Genomic DNA, 14529 nt, shown 5'->3' on the forward strand with positions numbered 1-14529 from the left:
CTATCTATAAAAGCTTGTCTCTATGCCTTGAGCAAGCTAGTTCCAACATAGTGATAGAGAATACCACGAGTTCAAGAGTTTGAAGCTACAAGAGCCTTCTTTGCACCCATAAGGCTAAATCTAAGTGAGGAGATTCTTGTCACCCAAGAGAGAGAGGCTTGTTTCCCATCCCAACAAGCTTTGCAAGACTTGTGTAGCTGATTGCCCAACCAAAGGAGGATTTGACGTCAGAACTATGGTTGTATTCTTCTTTGTTATTTATCAATAATAGATGACTATCATTATGGTTCCACTCTCATTGTCCTATGATTGATGTTGAGTTATATCTTTTCTGACTGATATATAATTGCATCTATTGAATTTTATGCTTGTATTTGTGTTGTTCTTTGCATGTGCAGGTGTCCAATCACGGAGATCGTGGGGATCGTGACCTCCCGAGGCAAAGGAACGAGAGCGACGTCTCTTCTACGAATATTAGCGTTGGAATCCAAGTAGGTTCTCATCATCCACTTTTAAGTTGCAATTAGGAACTTGCGTGATAGCATTGTTTGATTATTGCTAGACCCGGTCTGGGCTAGTAGGGATTGTCGCTGTCCGTAGAGAGGATTTACCTCCACAACAAGATGCACTGTCCTAAATCAAACCAAAATGCAGTCTAAATGCAAATGCACATGCATGTATTTGTTTTCATCTTTCTTAATGTGTGAATGAAAAGAAGAATGCTAAGTACGAATCTGAATTATCTTTCCAAAACGACAATACTAACAAATTTCTCTTCAAAAACAAAAGGAAGATAATGACGACAATTTACTATTTTGAATTGAAAACTGATTTCGACACTTGAAAGACTACTAATTCAAATCAAATACAAGAGTAACTATATAATTGACCATCAAGAACAATAGAATTCTTTTCTTTGACTGAAAACGACACTTGCGACACTTCCAAATCAAAAGACGACAGTTTGATTATGCTACTTTTTGTAAAAGAGAACTGTAAATGGTGCACAATACATAACAAAATTCACAAATCCTTGTACTATGGAGGCAGAATCATGAAAAGGAAGGGAGTTTCCACAGTGGTATACTAATCACAGACAACAAAACTCTTGAATAAAGCTGAAGAGAGTGAACACAAAACCAAAATCTGAGAGCAGAAGAGGTCTTGTCTGATCAGCGCACCTACAACACAGGGAAGGTGCAATGCAGTGCACCTACTACACACAAGAGGTGCGATGCATCCAGATTCGCAAGAGGAGAAAGTGCGATGGTCCAGGGATGAGACTTCAACTTGGTTCTGGGTCACAGTTTGTAGCGCATTTCAGGGATTTAGGCCGAGCAAGTGATGTTCAGTAAATATAAATCATAGGGATTGATCTAATGAGGTTACTAGAGCCACCACTAGGGCAATTAGAATGTTTGAAAATCGATTTTTCAGTTTATAAACAAAACCCAGAGATAGACTAAAGCAGCATTGATCTACTTTGCGCTTGCATAGCAAATGCAGTTCGAAGGCTAGCTGGCTTGACTTCAGGCTCCGTCTATAAGTTTATAAAACAAACAAATATAGATAAGCAAACAATCTATTCGCTCCCCAGCGAAGTCGCCATTTTGTTATTGGGAAATCTAGTGTCCACTCAGAGCTGCTAGTCCCACTAAGATTGGTAGCTATCTTAGAAACAAACAAACTAAAACTACTTTCGCTTTCCTTTATGAGAAGTAGATAAGAGGAGAACAAAGGACACCAACCTCAGTCTTGCGCTTAGTTCCTTGCTTGGTTCCTCTCCCTTTTGACAGATCCTTGCCGCTTTTTCCTTTGTCTACCCAGCTTCAAAGAGTACTTGTGGAATCAAAGCAGCATAGTACTATCGAAGAACAGAGATCTATAATCATAAACAATATAGGACCAAATATATATTGACCACACAAATGCATATATTATCAAACATACAAGAATGTGGAGGAAAACTTGAATAGATTTATTAATATCAAGAATAGCAAAGAGGACTACAACCAATTGTTCTAACCCAGCTACATCCTCCCAGCATGAAAGCCCTTCTTCACCTAATGAAAAGCTTAGATCACCCAACACTATGATGTTCCACCAAGAAACCAACAACACTTCCTTACAAGATACAAAATTCCAGCCTTTAGATCTCTGGCATGAGGGATCCATATATAGATGTTTGTAGGTGGGTGAGTCAGCTGCTGGGTTTTTGATTAGTGTCCTCTCTCTGATAGTTCTTGGTTCCACTTGGAGATTGATGATATCTTACTCATCCCTAGGTGAATTCAGAGAGGCAAGTGTCATAGGAGAAGTTTCTGGAAGATTCCATGACGATCCACCTTGCAAATTGTCTCTTCTATTTGTCTACTCTCACCCATTACACCCTACAGAAGGGATTTCCAGTATGCATCGCACCCTTTACATTGGGCATGTGAGATGCATCGCACCCTTTGCACTGGGTAGTCTGTATGGTCAAGCTTTAACCAGTTCTGAGCAGTTTTCTATGGAAAACTTCTGGGAGATGATGTAATCATCTGACCTTGTTCCTTTAGGGTGTGAAGCAACACTTTTAGGGACTTAGGAGCCCTTGGTTTATGGACATGTATGATTTGGGTTGCAGTGCCCAAAAATGTCTATAACACTAATACGGAGAGAATTCACCTGAGTCTTCTTCTTCCGGCTCCAAGAAGAACTGTTGTGGAGGTAAATCCTCTCTGCGGACAGAGACGATCCCTACTAGCCTAGACCGGATCTAGCAACAATCACATAATGCTATCACGCAAGTTCCTAATTGCAAATAAAAAGTGGATGGTGAGAACCTACTTGGATTCCAACGCTAGTGTTCGTAGAAGAGATGTCGCTCTCGTTCCTTTGCCTCGGCTGGTCACGATCTCCACAATCTCCGTGATTGGACACCTGCACATGCAAAGAACAACACGAATACAAGCATAAAATCTAGTAGACGAAATTATATATCAGTCAGAAAAGATATAACTCAACATCAAACATGAAACAATGAGAGTGGAACCATAATGATAGTCATCTATTATTGATAAATAACAAAGAAGAATACAACCATTATTCTGACATCAAATCCTCCTTTGGCTGGGTAGTCAGCTACACAAGTCTTGCAAAGCTTGTTGGGATAGGAACAAGCCTCTCTCTCTTTGGGTGACAAGAATCTCCTTACTTAGATTTGGCCTTATGGGTGCAAAGAAGGCTCTTGCAACTTCAAACTCTTGAACTCCCGATATTCTCTATCACTATGCTGGAACTACTGACTAGAACTACTAGCTTGCTCAAGGCATAGAGACAAGATTTTATAGATAGAGAGGAAAGAGATAGGATTTGTTATCTCAAAATCAAGCACTGAAGGCTGCTAATCAGTCAGACTCTGTGTAACTATTTCAAACCAGACTTTTGACTAAGGCTTAGCCTCCTTAGCCTGAGAGGGCTCTCTCAAAGGGTTATTGATTTTAAATATTGATGAGATGGCTAACTCTTGCAAAGTAAATTTAACATATAAATTGGCTGGACAGACCTTACAAAGATTTCCATTGGGCTCATGGAGTTAATCATCATTTCAGCAAACTGTAAAACCACTCATTCATAGAAGTCAGGGCATGTAATGTTTAAACACTCAAGACACCTCTCAAATAAACCTAAACTTACAAATACACACAGGAAATCAGAGCAGCAGAGTGAATTCTGAGTGATTGTGTATCTATAAAGCTGTAAAACATAAAGGATAAAACAACACCACATATATCTTGAGCATCTGAAACAATGTATGAATCCTGAGAAGAAAAAGCAGTCATTTGTATTACTGAAAACAAGTTCTTTACATGAGCCAAAATAAACTATGTTTCTCCAAAAACATCCAACCCTCATTACATAAAAGTTTCAACTATATATAGAAACATAGCTTTAACTACTTTGAGCTTACTCCTCCAGCATGAGGGGAGCTCGATGACTACTACTAATTACCCCTATCTGCTATTAACAAACTATTTAATACAATAACCACTAACAGAAGTTCTAAAGAGTTCTAATTTGGTTATAACTCTAACTCTATCTTCTTCATAAATTGATTCCTCCTTGCAGCTTTGGCACTTGGCTTCCTCTTCGTTTGGCTGAGATGGCATGAGATGAGCAATTAATGTCCCATGTTGGCTTTGGATACTGAAGGCCTTGATCTGCTCCGTGTTGGCTGAGAATATCCCTAAATTTTCGGTTCTGGTCCCCCATCACTTCGAATATGCAGCAACATGAACTTTAAGTCTTTAATAGCCCAATAATAAAGGGCATCACCATGTTCCTGATATGTTGGAGGCTTCTCTGATGGACAGGTGTGCCAACCAAAACTTCTCGTATGCAGCTCCCTTAAAACCCTAATCACCGAGAATAAAGTGGCTTTATAACCAAAAATTTAAACTTAGGTTAAAATATTTCACCTTTTGTTAAAAGTACACCTGGCATATTTTGAATGGCTGTAGCAGCCTCCTTTGATCTCTTTCATGTCACCTAGGTGTTCTCTTTTCCAATTTCTGATTATTCCATCAAACTATTTGTCTGCGTTAAAAACAGCCCCTACAGCAGTTTCGTAGTGCGCTACGAAACTACTGTGTAATTTCAAAAACACAGTCTTTGACTTTCCTCTGTTTGTATACCTTATCTTCAATTTCATTGCCTGAAAAAGGAGCACCAGATTTGTCATGTCTTTTAATATCTGAATCAGAAGTGACACAGCTACCATTGCCAAAAACCTGTTCAAGTAAATTGAAAAAGTCCTTATCATGCTTGTTGAATTCTTGGATATCACTCTGCTCCTTTGCTCTCTTTCCGTCTGGAGATCTAACAGGTGAAAAACATGTGTTCAATAACATGCTGTGCCCTCTATTTTTAGAACAATCCTTTCCACCCTCTTTAGAAAAAATTCTTTCAACTGTTCTAAAGTATCCTTTGCCCTGGTTTCCTCCACTGGATATCTTCGGAAAGCAGGCTCAAGACAACTTTTACAAAACCTGTGAAACCAAATTGTCAACACTGTAAGGGCTATCCTTTGGATAAAGATCTCGAAGAAGTGCCTTTGTATCCACCACTTCATTGGTATGAATAATCTGATCAAAAGGCATAAGACTATCTTTTGTTTAGTTTTTAGCCCAGAGAAAGATTTTCGTTTCTTCTTTAAAGCCCTGCAAACTTCATCTGGAACTGGTTTATGGATATCCTTATAGAATCCGCTCATCATTTTTAGGATTACACTTTCATGACACAAATTCTCTAGCGGCTGGCTAGAAAGTTCAACAAAATCAGTTTCCACTCTAATCCCCGAAAATTTTGCTAATGATACATGGTTGCAAATATGATGTACCACATGGACAAAATGTTGAAAATATGTAACCACTTCTGCAAATCGCAGAACTGCAGGATTATCTGCCGTAGGCTTTGTGTAATTTGCAATCAACGTAGCTACTGGTAACTGGCGAGTGCCATTTTGCATCAAGCAGCCATCCTAAAGAAGGATAACACATGCATGGGAAAACTTTCCATCTCTAATATACACATCAAGGTAGAAGAAACCCAAAAGCTGATTACAAGACGAATCAAAAACTGAGTATAGTGACACATCAGGATGCCAAACTTCGATTGCTTGTACTGTCTCAAATTTTAGGCAAAAAAAACTGTTCATAAATTTTCAGAATCCCTGATGTAACAGAATCCACTGGAAAATATTGTTTCACAGTCGCATAATCTATTTCAAACTCTAGTTCTTCTGCTTTGTGCATATAGTATTGTAAATCCTCCATTCCCAATACAGCTTCTCCTTCCTCCTCTCTCTTCAAATCCTTAAGTCTTTGCAGTTCCTTAGCAGCTGAATTTGATATATTCTCTGATATATCCACTAGAAACTCCATAACCTTAAAAGGTGTTTTAGCCATCTGATTCTCTAGTGCATATTCTGCATAATTAGAATATCCTAGCAAGCGTGCCATCTTATGCTTTAATTGGATCAATTCTTCAAGGATCTTTGTATTCTCCGTCAAGCATCTTTAGTCTTTTGCTACTGCCACAGCTTTCCTAGTTGCTCCAACCTTGCAATGCTTTAGTATAGGATAAGTATGGGTTGGCTTATCATTCACCCATAGCTTCCCATCCTCTGTTTTGCCCAAATGAGTCGAGAAGTCTTTTCAACCGAGCTTGCATTTGCTCCTCTTGAGATGCCAACTGTTTGATCAAGGTGGAATGACCTTGACTAATACGACCACTTTTCCGGAAAAGAGGCACAAATGTCAACCATGTGTCTATGTCCTCTGTCGGTGGAAGAACTAATGCACGAACAGCTAGTAATGTTTGCCAAACCACTTAGTCGATAACCAGCTTCATATATATTTGCTGCTTTTCCAACATAATTAACCTGAGTTGGGATCAGAAGGGCTTCATTGACTGGAGAAAGGCGATTGCCCCAGGAAGGGATCTCCATGGTATTAGTCTCAGGGAGAGCATTGAGCAAATCTGTGTTGCTCAGCATTTGCAAGATTCTTTTCATCAGCTGTCAAGTTCATCAGTACCTGTTTCCTTGAAAATATGCTACTCCGTATTTCCTTAAGTAAACCTACAACTGTCAACCAGTCTTCTTCTACTTGTTTTTCAAGGTTTCGTGGAAACTCCGAATAGTAGAGACCATCCATTTGTTCACCAACCCATCCGGTGATGTTTAGCTTTGCATCCATTCGTTGATGAAGCTACGAAGATCCTTATGCATCAATTCTGTCACCAGACAGCACTTACTTCTGTCTTTATCTATGAACGAGCTTAATGCCTGCAAAAGATTTGGGTGCAGAAGCTTAGACATTACAGAGACCTCATGAAGAAATATTTCCATATTGGTAAACATATGCATCATTGCAAAATTCTCTCCCATCCAGATAATCTCTTTGACTTCACCAAAGCTTCCACTTCCAATTCTTTTCTTCACATGCAAGTCTTTGCAGGAAACCTTTAAAGGAACCCCTGTTCTAACCTCTGACATGAGAGCTTCCCTTGCACTTGCAACAGTGCCAAAATAAATGATGTGATATCCACAGTCTGATCCCTTGTTTATCCACTGATTACCACAGAAGGCTTCTTCCAAGGAAAGAATGCTCCAGATAAACCCAATGAAACACCATCTGCTGGGGTACTAAAAAACCTTATAAACTGACAACTGTTGATGCAAACCCAATGGATTTTGATAAACATGACAGCTGGGAAAGAATGACTATGGATTCGAACAAATCCCCAATTTCGTAGCGCAGCCAGTGCAAAATATGAATTATGCGCTACGAAATCACCTAAAACATGCTGCACTGCGAAAGTGCCAAAAGGATTTATGTGCTGCAAAACACTTTGTCCTCAAGCTAGTGTGAGCTATTTTGTCATCAGAATTTTCAGTGATAACAGTGGCTCCACTTGGGATAGTGTGCCCTTGTGGTACACTAAGAACCTGCAGTTCCAGTGCCTTATCCATTTATGACAAATAAAAATTTATTTGACAAACATCTTCTTTAAGTTCCTTGGGCCTTCACCTCGGGCTTAAGCTTGATGATCACTGTAGAAGATAGAAGTCTATATCTACCACTACTAAAAAAAAAATTGCTCAGTCAACCTTGAGCTTATTTGCATTTATCTTACCTACCTACCCTATCAGCTGCAAGCTCCACTTGTAGCTCAAGCAACATGATATTTCCAATGTAGCCAATCATTTATCTTATCTGACATTTGAGTCCTTTGGCTGTGCTTGAAACAAAAATAAATCAGATACTGAAGTAGCCAAGGCAGCATGAGGTGTAACTATTCTTCAACATGAAAATATAACTGGAATCCTGAACAGTAAATCTTTTCCATGTATTCAGCTATAGGGTCAAAAAACACATGGTTAGTTTGCTGATTCTCATAACATTCTATATCTTCAAACAACTTATCCTCAGCCACACCAAATTTATTTGATATACTATCCAACTGCCTTTCTGAATGATGCTCACAAACAATGTAATTTTCCTCACTATTATGATTATTATTTGAAGTAAGTTGCTGCAAGGAATTACAAAATTGAACAAGCTTTTCCTCTGCCTGAGGGTCGTAAAAACTATCTTCCAGTACTTCTTCTTGCTGTTTGCAATCGATTTCATACTCATGATGATCTGAAGCCTGACAAATCTGCTGTATCTCTACATCAATATCAAAGGATGAAACATGGGTTTCACAAATAAACCCCTGCTGATCTTCATGCTGTGTTTCATGGGATGTTATATCTTCTCCTTGGTGCTGGAATGCATTGTTATGAAGAGCCTCTAAAATTTCTTCATCCGTGAATTCATCATCATCATAACCATCCTCTAAATACTTAATAAGACTTAAAGAATGTCTACAACAATCTTTGAGCAGCAATAAGGATGGATAACCTTCTTTATACATCTCACAGAATTCATTATGAAAACTAGCAAGCGAATATATTGAACCATTTTCTAGACTTTTGTACCAAGACCATGCTTTTCCTTCTAAAGTGGTCATAAACATTTTCATGAGACAATCTTCAGGGAAATGAACCTTAAGACTGCATACATGCATATGGAATTTAACCAGATGAAGAGCAGCATTGTCCTTCTTTTCATCTTTAAATATTGGAAGATCATCTAACCAATCAACCTCTGGCATAGGATTTGGAAAACCAGGGATATGAGACCGATTCATAGGAGCATACCTGGCATTCATTCTTGCAGTGGAATTCATCTTGAAACTTCATCAAGCTACTGATTTTCTAGCAGTGGAGTCACCTTCCAATTCCTTATTTGATGTGTGGAGTCGCCAAGGTAGTTTTGCAGCCTCAAAAGATGTTTGAGCTCCTGCTACCTTCAGAAGTTCAACCTTAAAATTTCGGGAATGAGTATTCTTCAGGCTCCCGGCAGACGCACCAAAATGTTATCTCAAAATCAAGCACTGAAGGCTGCTAATCAGTTAGACTTTGTGTAACTATTTCAAACCATACTTTTGACTAAGGCTTAGCCTCCTTAGCCTGAGAGGGCTCTCTCAAAGGGTTATTCATTTTAAATATTGATGAGATGGCTAACTCTTGCAAAGTAAATTTAACATATAAATTGGCTGGATAGACCTTACAAATATTTCCATTGGGCTCATGGAGTTAATCATCATTTCAGCAAACTATAAAACCACTCATTCATAGAAGTCAGGGCATGTAATGTTTAAACACTCAAGACACCTCTCAAATAAACCTCAACTTACAAATACACACAGGAAATCAGAGCAGTAGAGTGAATTCTGAGTGATTGTGTATCTATAAAGCTGTAAAACATAAAGGATAAAACAACACCACATATATCTTGAGCATCTGAAACAATGTATGAATCCTGAGAAGAAAAAGCAGTCATTTGTATTACTGAAAACAAGTTCTTTACATAAGCCAAAATAAACTCTGTTTCTCCAAAAACATCCAACCCTCATTACATAAAAGTTTCAACTATATATAGAAACATAGCTTTAACTACTTTGAGCTTCCTCCTCCAGCATGAGGGGAGCTCGATGACTGCTACTAATTACCCCTATCTGCTATTAACAAACTATTTAATACAATAACCACTAACAGAAGTTCTAAAGAGTTCTAATTTGGTTATAACTCTAACTCTATCTTCTTCATAAATTGATTCCTCCTTGCAGCTTTGGCACTTGGCTTCCTCTTCGTTTGGCTGAGATGGCATGAGATGAGCAATTAATGTCCCATGTTGGCTTTGGATACTGAAGGCTTTGATCTGCTCCGTGTTGGCTGAGAATATCCCTAAATTTTCGGTTCTGGTCCCCCATCACTTCGAATATGCAGCAGCATGAACTTTAAGTCTTTAATAGCCCAAGAATAAAGGGCATCACCATGTTCCTGATATGCTGGAGACTTCTCTGATGGACAGGTGTGCCAACCAAAACTTCTCGTATGCAGCTCCCTTAAAACCCTAATCACCGAGAATAAAGTGGCTTTATAACCAAAAATTTAAACTTAGGTTAAAATATTTCACCTTTTGTTAAAAGTACACCTGGCATATTTTGAATGGCTGTAGCAGCCTCCTTTGATCTCTTTCATGTCACCTAGGTGTTCTCTTTGCCAATTTCTGATTATTCCATCAAACTATTTGTCTGCATTAAAAATAGCCCCTACAGCAGTTTCGTAGCGCGCTACGAAACTGCTGTGTAATTTCAAAAACACAGTCTTTGACTTTCCTCTGTTTGTATACCTTATCTTCAATTTCATTGCCTGAAAAAGGAGCACCAGATTTGTCATGTCTTTTAATATCTGAATCAGAAGTGACACAACTACCATTGCCAAAAACCTGTTCAAGTAAATTGAAAAAGTCCTTATCATGCTTGTTGAATTCTTGGATATCACTCTGCTCCTTTGCTCTCTTTCCGTCTGGAGATCTAACAGGTGAAAAACATGTGTTCAATAACATGCTGTGCCCTCTATTTTTAGAACAATCCTTTCCACCCTCTTTAGAAAAAATTCTTTCAATTGTTCTAAAGTATCCTTTGCCCTGGTTTCCTCCAGTGGATATCTTCGGAAAGCAGGCTCAAAACAACTTTTACAAAACCTGTGAAACCAAATTGTCAACACTGTAAGGGAATCCTTTGGATAAAGATCTCGAAGAAGTGCCTTTGTATCCACCACTTCATTGGTATGAATAATCTGATCAAAAGGCATAAGACTATCTTTTGTTTAGTTTTCAGCCCAGAGAAAGATTTTCGTTTCTTCTTTAAAGCCCTGCAAACTTCATCTGGAACTGGTTTATGGATATCCTTATAGAATCCGCTCATCATTTTTAGGATTACACTTTCATGACACAAATTCTCTAGCGGCTGGCTAGAAAGTTCAACAAAATCAGTTTCCACTCTAATCCCCGAAAATTTTGCTAATGATACATGGTTGCAAATATGATGTACCACATGGACAAAATGTTGAAAATATGTAACCACTTCTGCAAATCGCAGAACTGCAGGATTATCTGCCATAGGCTTTGTGTAGTTTGCAATCAACGTAGCTACTGGTAACTGGCGAGTGCCATTTTGCATCAAGCAGCCATCCTGAAGAAGGATAACACATGCATGGGAAAACTTTCCATCTCTAATATACACATCAAGGTAGAAGAAACCCAAAAGCTGATTACAAGACGAATCAAAAACTGAGTATAGTGACACATCAGGATGCCAAACTTCGATTGCTTGTACTGTCTCAAATTTTAGGCAAAAAAAACTGTTCATAAATTTTCAGAATCCCTGATGTAACAGAATCCACTGGAAAATATTGTTTCACAGTCGCATAATCTATTTCAAACTCTAGTTCTTCTGCTTTGTGCATATAGTATTGTAAATCCTCCATTCCCAATACAACTTCTCCTTCCTCCTCTCTCTTCAAATCCTTAAGTCTTTGCAGTTCCTTAGCAGCTGAATTTGATATATTCTCTGATATATCCACTAGAAACTCCATAACCTTAAAAGGTGTTTTAGCCATCTGATTCTCTAGTGCATATTCTGCATAATTAGAATATCCCAGCAAGCGTGCCATCTTATGCTTTAATTGGATCAATTCTTCAAGGATCTTTGTATTCTCCATCAAGCATCTTTAGTCTTTTGCTACTGCCACAGCTTTCCTAGTTGCTCCAACCTTGCAATGCTTTAGTATAGGATAAGTATGGGTTGGATTATCATTCACCCGTAGCTTCCCATCCTCTGTTTTGCCCAAATGAGTCGAGAAGTCTTTTCAACCGAGCTTGCATTTGCTCCTCTTGAGATGCAAACTGTTTGATCAAGGTGGAATGACCTTGACTAATACGACCACTTTTCCGGCAAAGAGGCACAAATGTCAACCATGTGTCTATGTCCTCTGTCGGTGGAAGAACTAATGCACGAACAGCTAGTAATGTTTGCCAAACCGCTTAGTCGATAACCAGCTTCATATATATTTGCTGCTTTTCCAACATAATTAACCTGAGTTGGGATCAGAAGGGCTTCATTGACTAGAGAAAGGCGATTGCCCCAAGAAGGGATCTCTGATGAGCCCCAATTTTGGTACAATTTGGGCTCATTTTTGGCCTATTTTGCTTGCTCAAACCATTCATTTTTATTGTTTATGCATACACTTCTTAGTTTATTCATGTTGTTTGTAGGAGAAAGGATAGGCACTTTATCTATGTAGCTAATGCATTGTGATTCCAGGTTTTGGCATTAAAAGGGAGCAAAAGACAATGAAAAGGTGGCAAGGAGACAACGAGTTGGCATTGCTGACGTAAGGAGAGGTTGTCCATGGTCTTGGGGGACATTCCTCGTGATCCTCACCAAGAACTCCGAGCCCCACTCCATCCTCCCTAATACACGGCCAGTTGTTCTACAGGAACAGCAGTTCAAAACTGCTCTACAGGAAACAGCATTTATGATCATCCTACAGGATCAGCAGTTAAACTATAGATTGAACAGCCGAGCTCCTAGAATCATGGATACTTGTTGGAGCATCGTTTTGTATAAGTATAGAGGCCTTAGCCTTGGTTAGGTTGTTGAAACTCTCGTATTGCTATTGTCATTTTGGAGCATGGTTCAGTTTTTGTCTCTTTTTGTAAGCCAATTTGGCATGATATCAGATTATGAATAAAGAAGACAGTTTGTGATCTAGTTCTGAGTTTCTTAAGGAGACTATAGCTCTCAGGTTAGGGCCCAACCTGAGAGCCATAGATCCCCTCTACTGTAGTATTGTTCCCATTTCATTTCCAGCACTTTGAGCTTTTCATTTGTACATGCAATTCGAATTACAGGTTGTTGAGTTGGTCTTTTTCATGAGTAGATAGGATTTGCTTATGGTGAGTTTGTTTACAGTCGTTTAGTGTAGCAGAGGATAGATAGAGTCCATTGGAGCTCCAACAAAAAGGCTGTTAGGACTCATTGCCATCTTTCTTGAAGATTGGGGTGCAGCCCATAGCTAGCCACCAAAAACACGCATTTCTTCACTTGATGATTGCTGCAATACAGTCACTGTTACGTTAGATGCTTCCTTGTCATCCACTCATGCACTTCACTCCTTTACCACAGCTTCATGCACATTCTCCTTCGCGTTTTTGATTGCTGATCATTGAATTTATAAGCACAGGTAGTTAGGTTAATGCACTTTCGGTTTGATAACAGTCATAAGCATTTGATACATTTACACTTCTCCTTCTCGGCCCATTACCTTCTCCTCCACCTTGATCACGCATGCAACCACATCTTCTCGACCTTTACTCCGCTCTGCTATTTCCCCAAAGACTTTCACTCCTCGCATAGCTCCATTCTCTAGCCCCTCGTTGTTGACCTAGTCCTCTATCTTCCAACCTACTCCCTACAGTCACTCCCTATCCCATTCCTTCACTTCTACATCCATCACCAACCTCATCCCCACCTTGCACATCTCCCCCTACCATTCCATTACTCCTCCATCACTCCAACCACTCACGGTAGGACATCCTGTAGCCATTTGTAGACATCCTGTAGAAAACAGAGTATCCTGTAGGATCCTCCACAGCCATCCTGTAGGAGGCCACTCTCTTGGTTGCTGAGCATCTGAATACGAGGAACCTCTGTGGATGGATGCTAAGGATCCTTAGGGACCTCCCCTAGTCTTCCCAACCTGTCCCACGCTTTCCTTCCTTCTCCATCCCATCTGCACAACCAAACCCTAATTAGCGCACAATCACAATCATTCCACACACTTAAAGGGAAAATACAAAAACATGTCTTTTATGATGCACACAGCTTAGATCCATGCATTTCCACTTATTAGAGGTAACAGCAGCATTGGTAGAAGTTTCCTTCACATTCCTTGCAGTATAGAGGTTAGACTAGTTAAATTAGGGTTTCCTAGGTTTACATGCTTTGATTTGCTTTTCGATCATTTTCGCCAAGTAGATTAGTTTTCTCTGAGTTAGCTTTCGTCCATCATTGATAAAGCTTCTTCTGTGAGCCTATAGAAGTTGGCTTGAGCCCTAGCGGACTTGTGCCAGCTGACCAAGTGACAGCTGCGACAAGAGCTAGTACTTGTGCATACAACACCGTCGCTTCCAAGTTTGTACGAACTACCGGGTTGATAAAATGAGAGACAGGAAGCCCCAGGAGTTGTAGCATTATTGCTACAATACTGGAGCTCACCATCTTTTTGGCGCCGTTGCCGGGGAAGCGTCAGAGTATTAGCACCTGTTGCTTTTCCTCTACTTTCCTACTCTTACCTTCTGCTAAGTAGTTTGCTTCATTTCCATTCTGCAAAAGTAGCATAGACTTTCCTGCTTTCCTAGACTAATCTTTCCTGCTTTCTTAGATTAGTATTTCCTGCTTTCTTAGATTAGTATTTCCTACTTTCCTAGATTAATATTTCCTGCTTTCCTAGATTAATATTTCCTGCTTTCCTAGATTAATATTTCCAATTCCGCAAATTTCATTTGAGTAATCTAGTTAGTTGTAGAT

The 14529-nt window shown here is 39.3% G+C and overlaps 2 pseudogenes; both read right to left on the reverse strand.

Moving 5' to 3' along the window:
• Nucleotides 1-5536: 5536 nt before the first annotated feature.
• Nucleotides 5537-6174, reverse strand: LOC149267467 (putative thimet oligopeptidase pseudogene; annotated as a pseudogene).
• Nucleotides 6142-13354, reverse strand: LOC149267468 (putative thimet oligopeptidase; annotated as a pseudogene).
• Between the last annotated feature and the right edge of the window lie 1175 nt (nt 13355-14529).

The sequence above is a fragment of the Pinus tabuliformis genome, chromosome 6 (assembly GCF_031772625.1).
Source record: "Pinus tabuliformis cultivar Carrire ecotype Pingquan chromosome 6, CPIR1, whole genome shotgun sequence".
Taxonomy (NCBI): Eukaryota; Viridiplantae; Streptophyta; class Pinopsida; order Pinales; family Pinaceae; genus Pinus; species Pinus tabuliformis.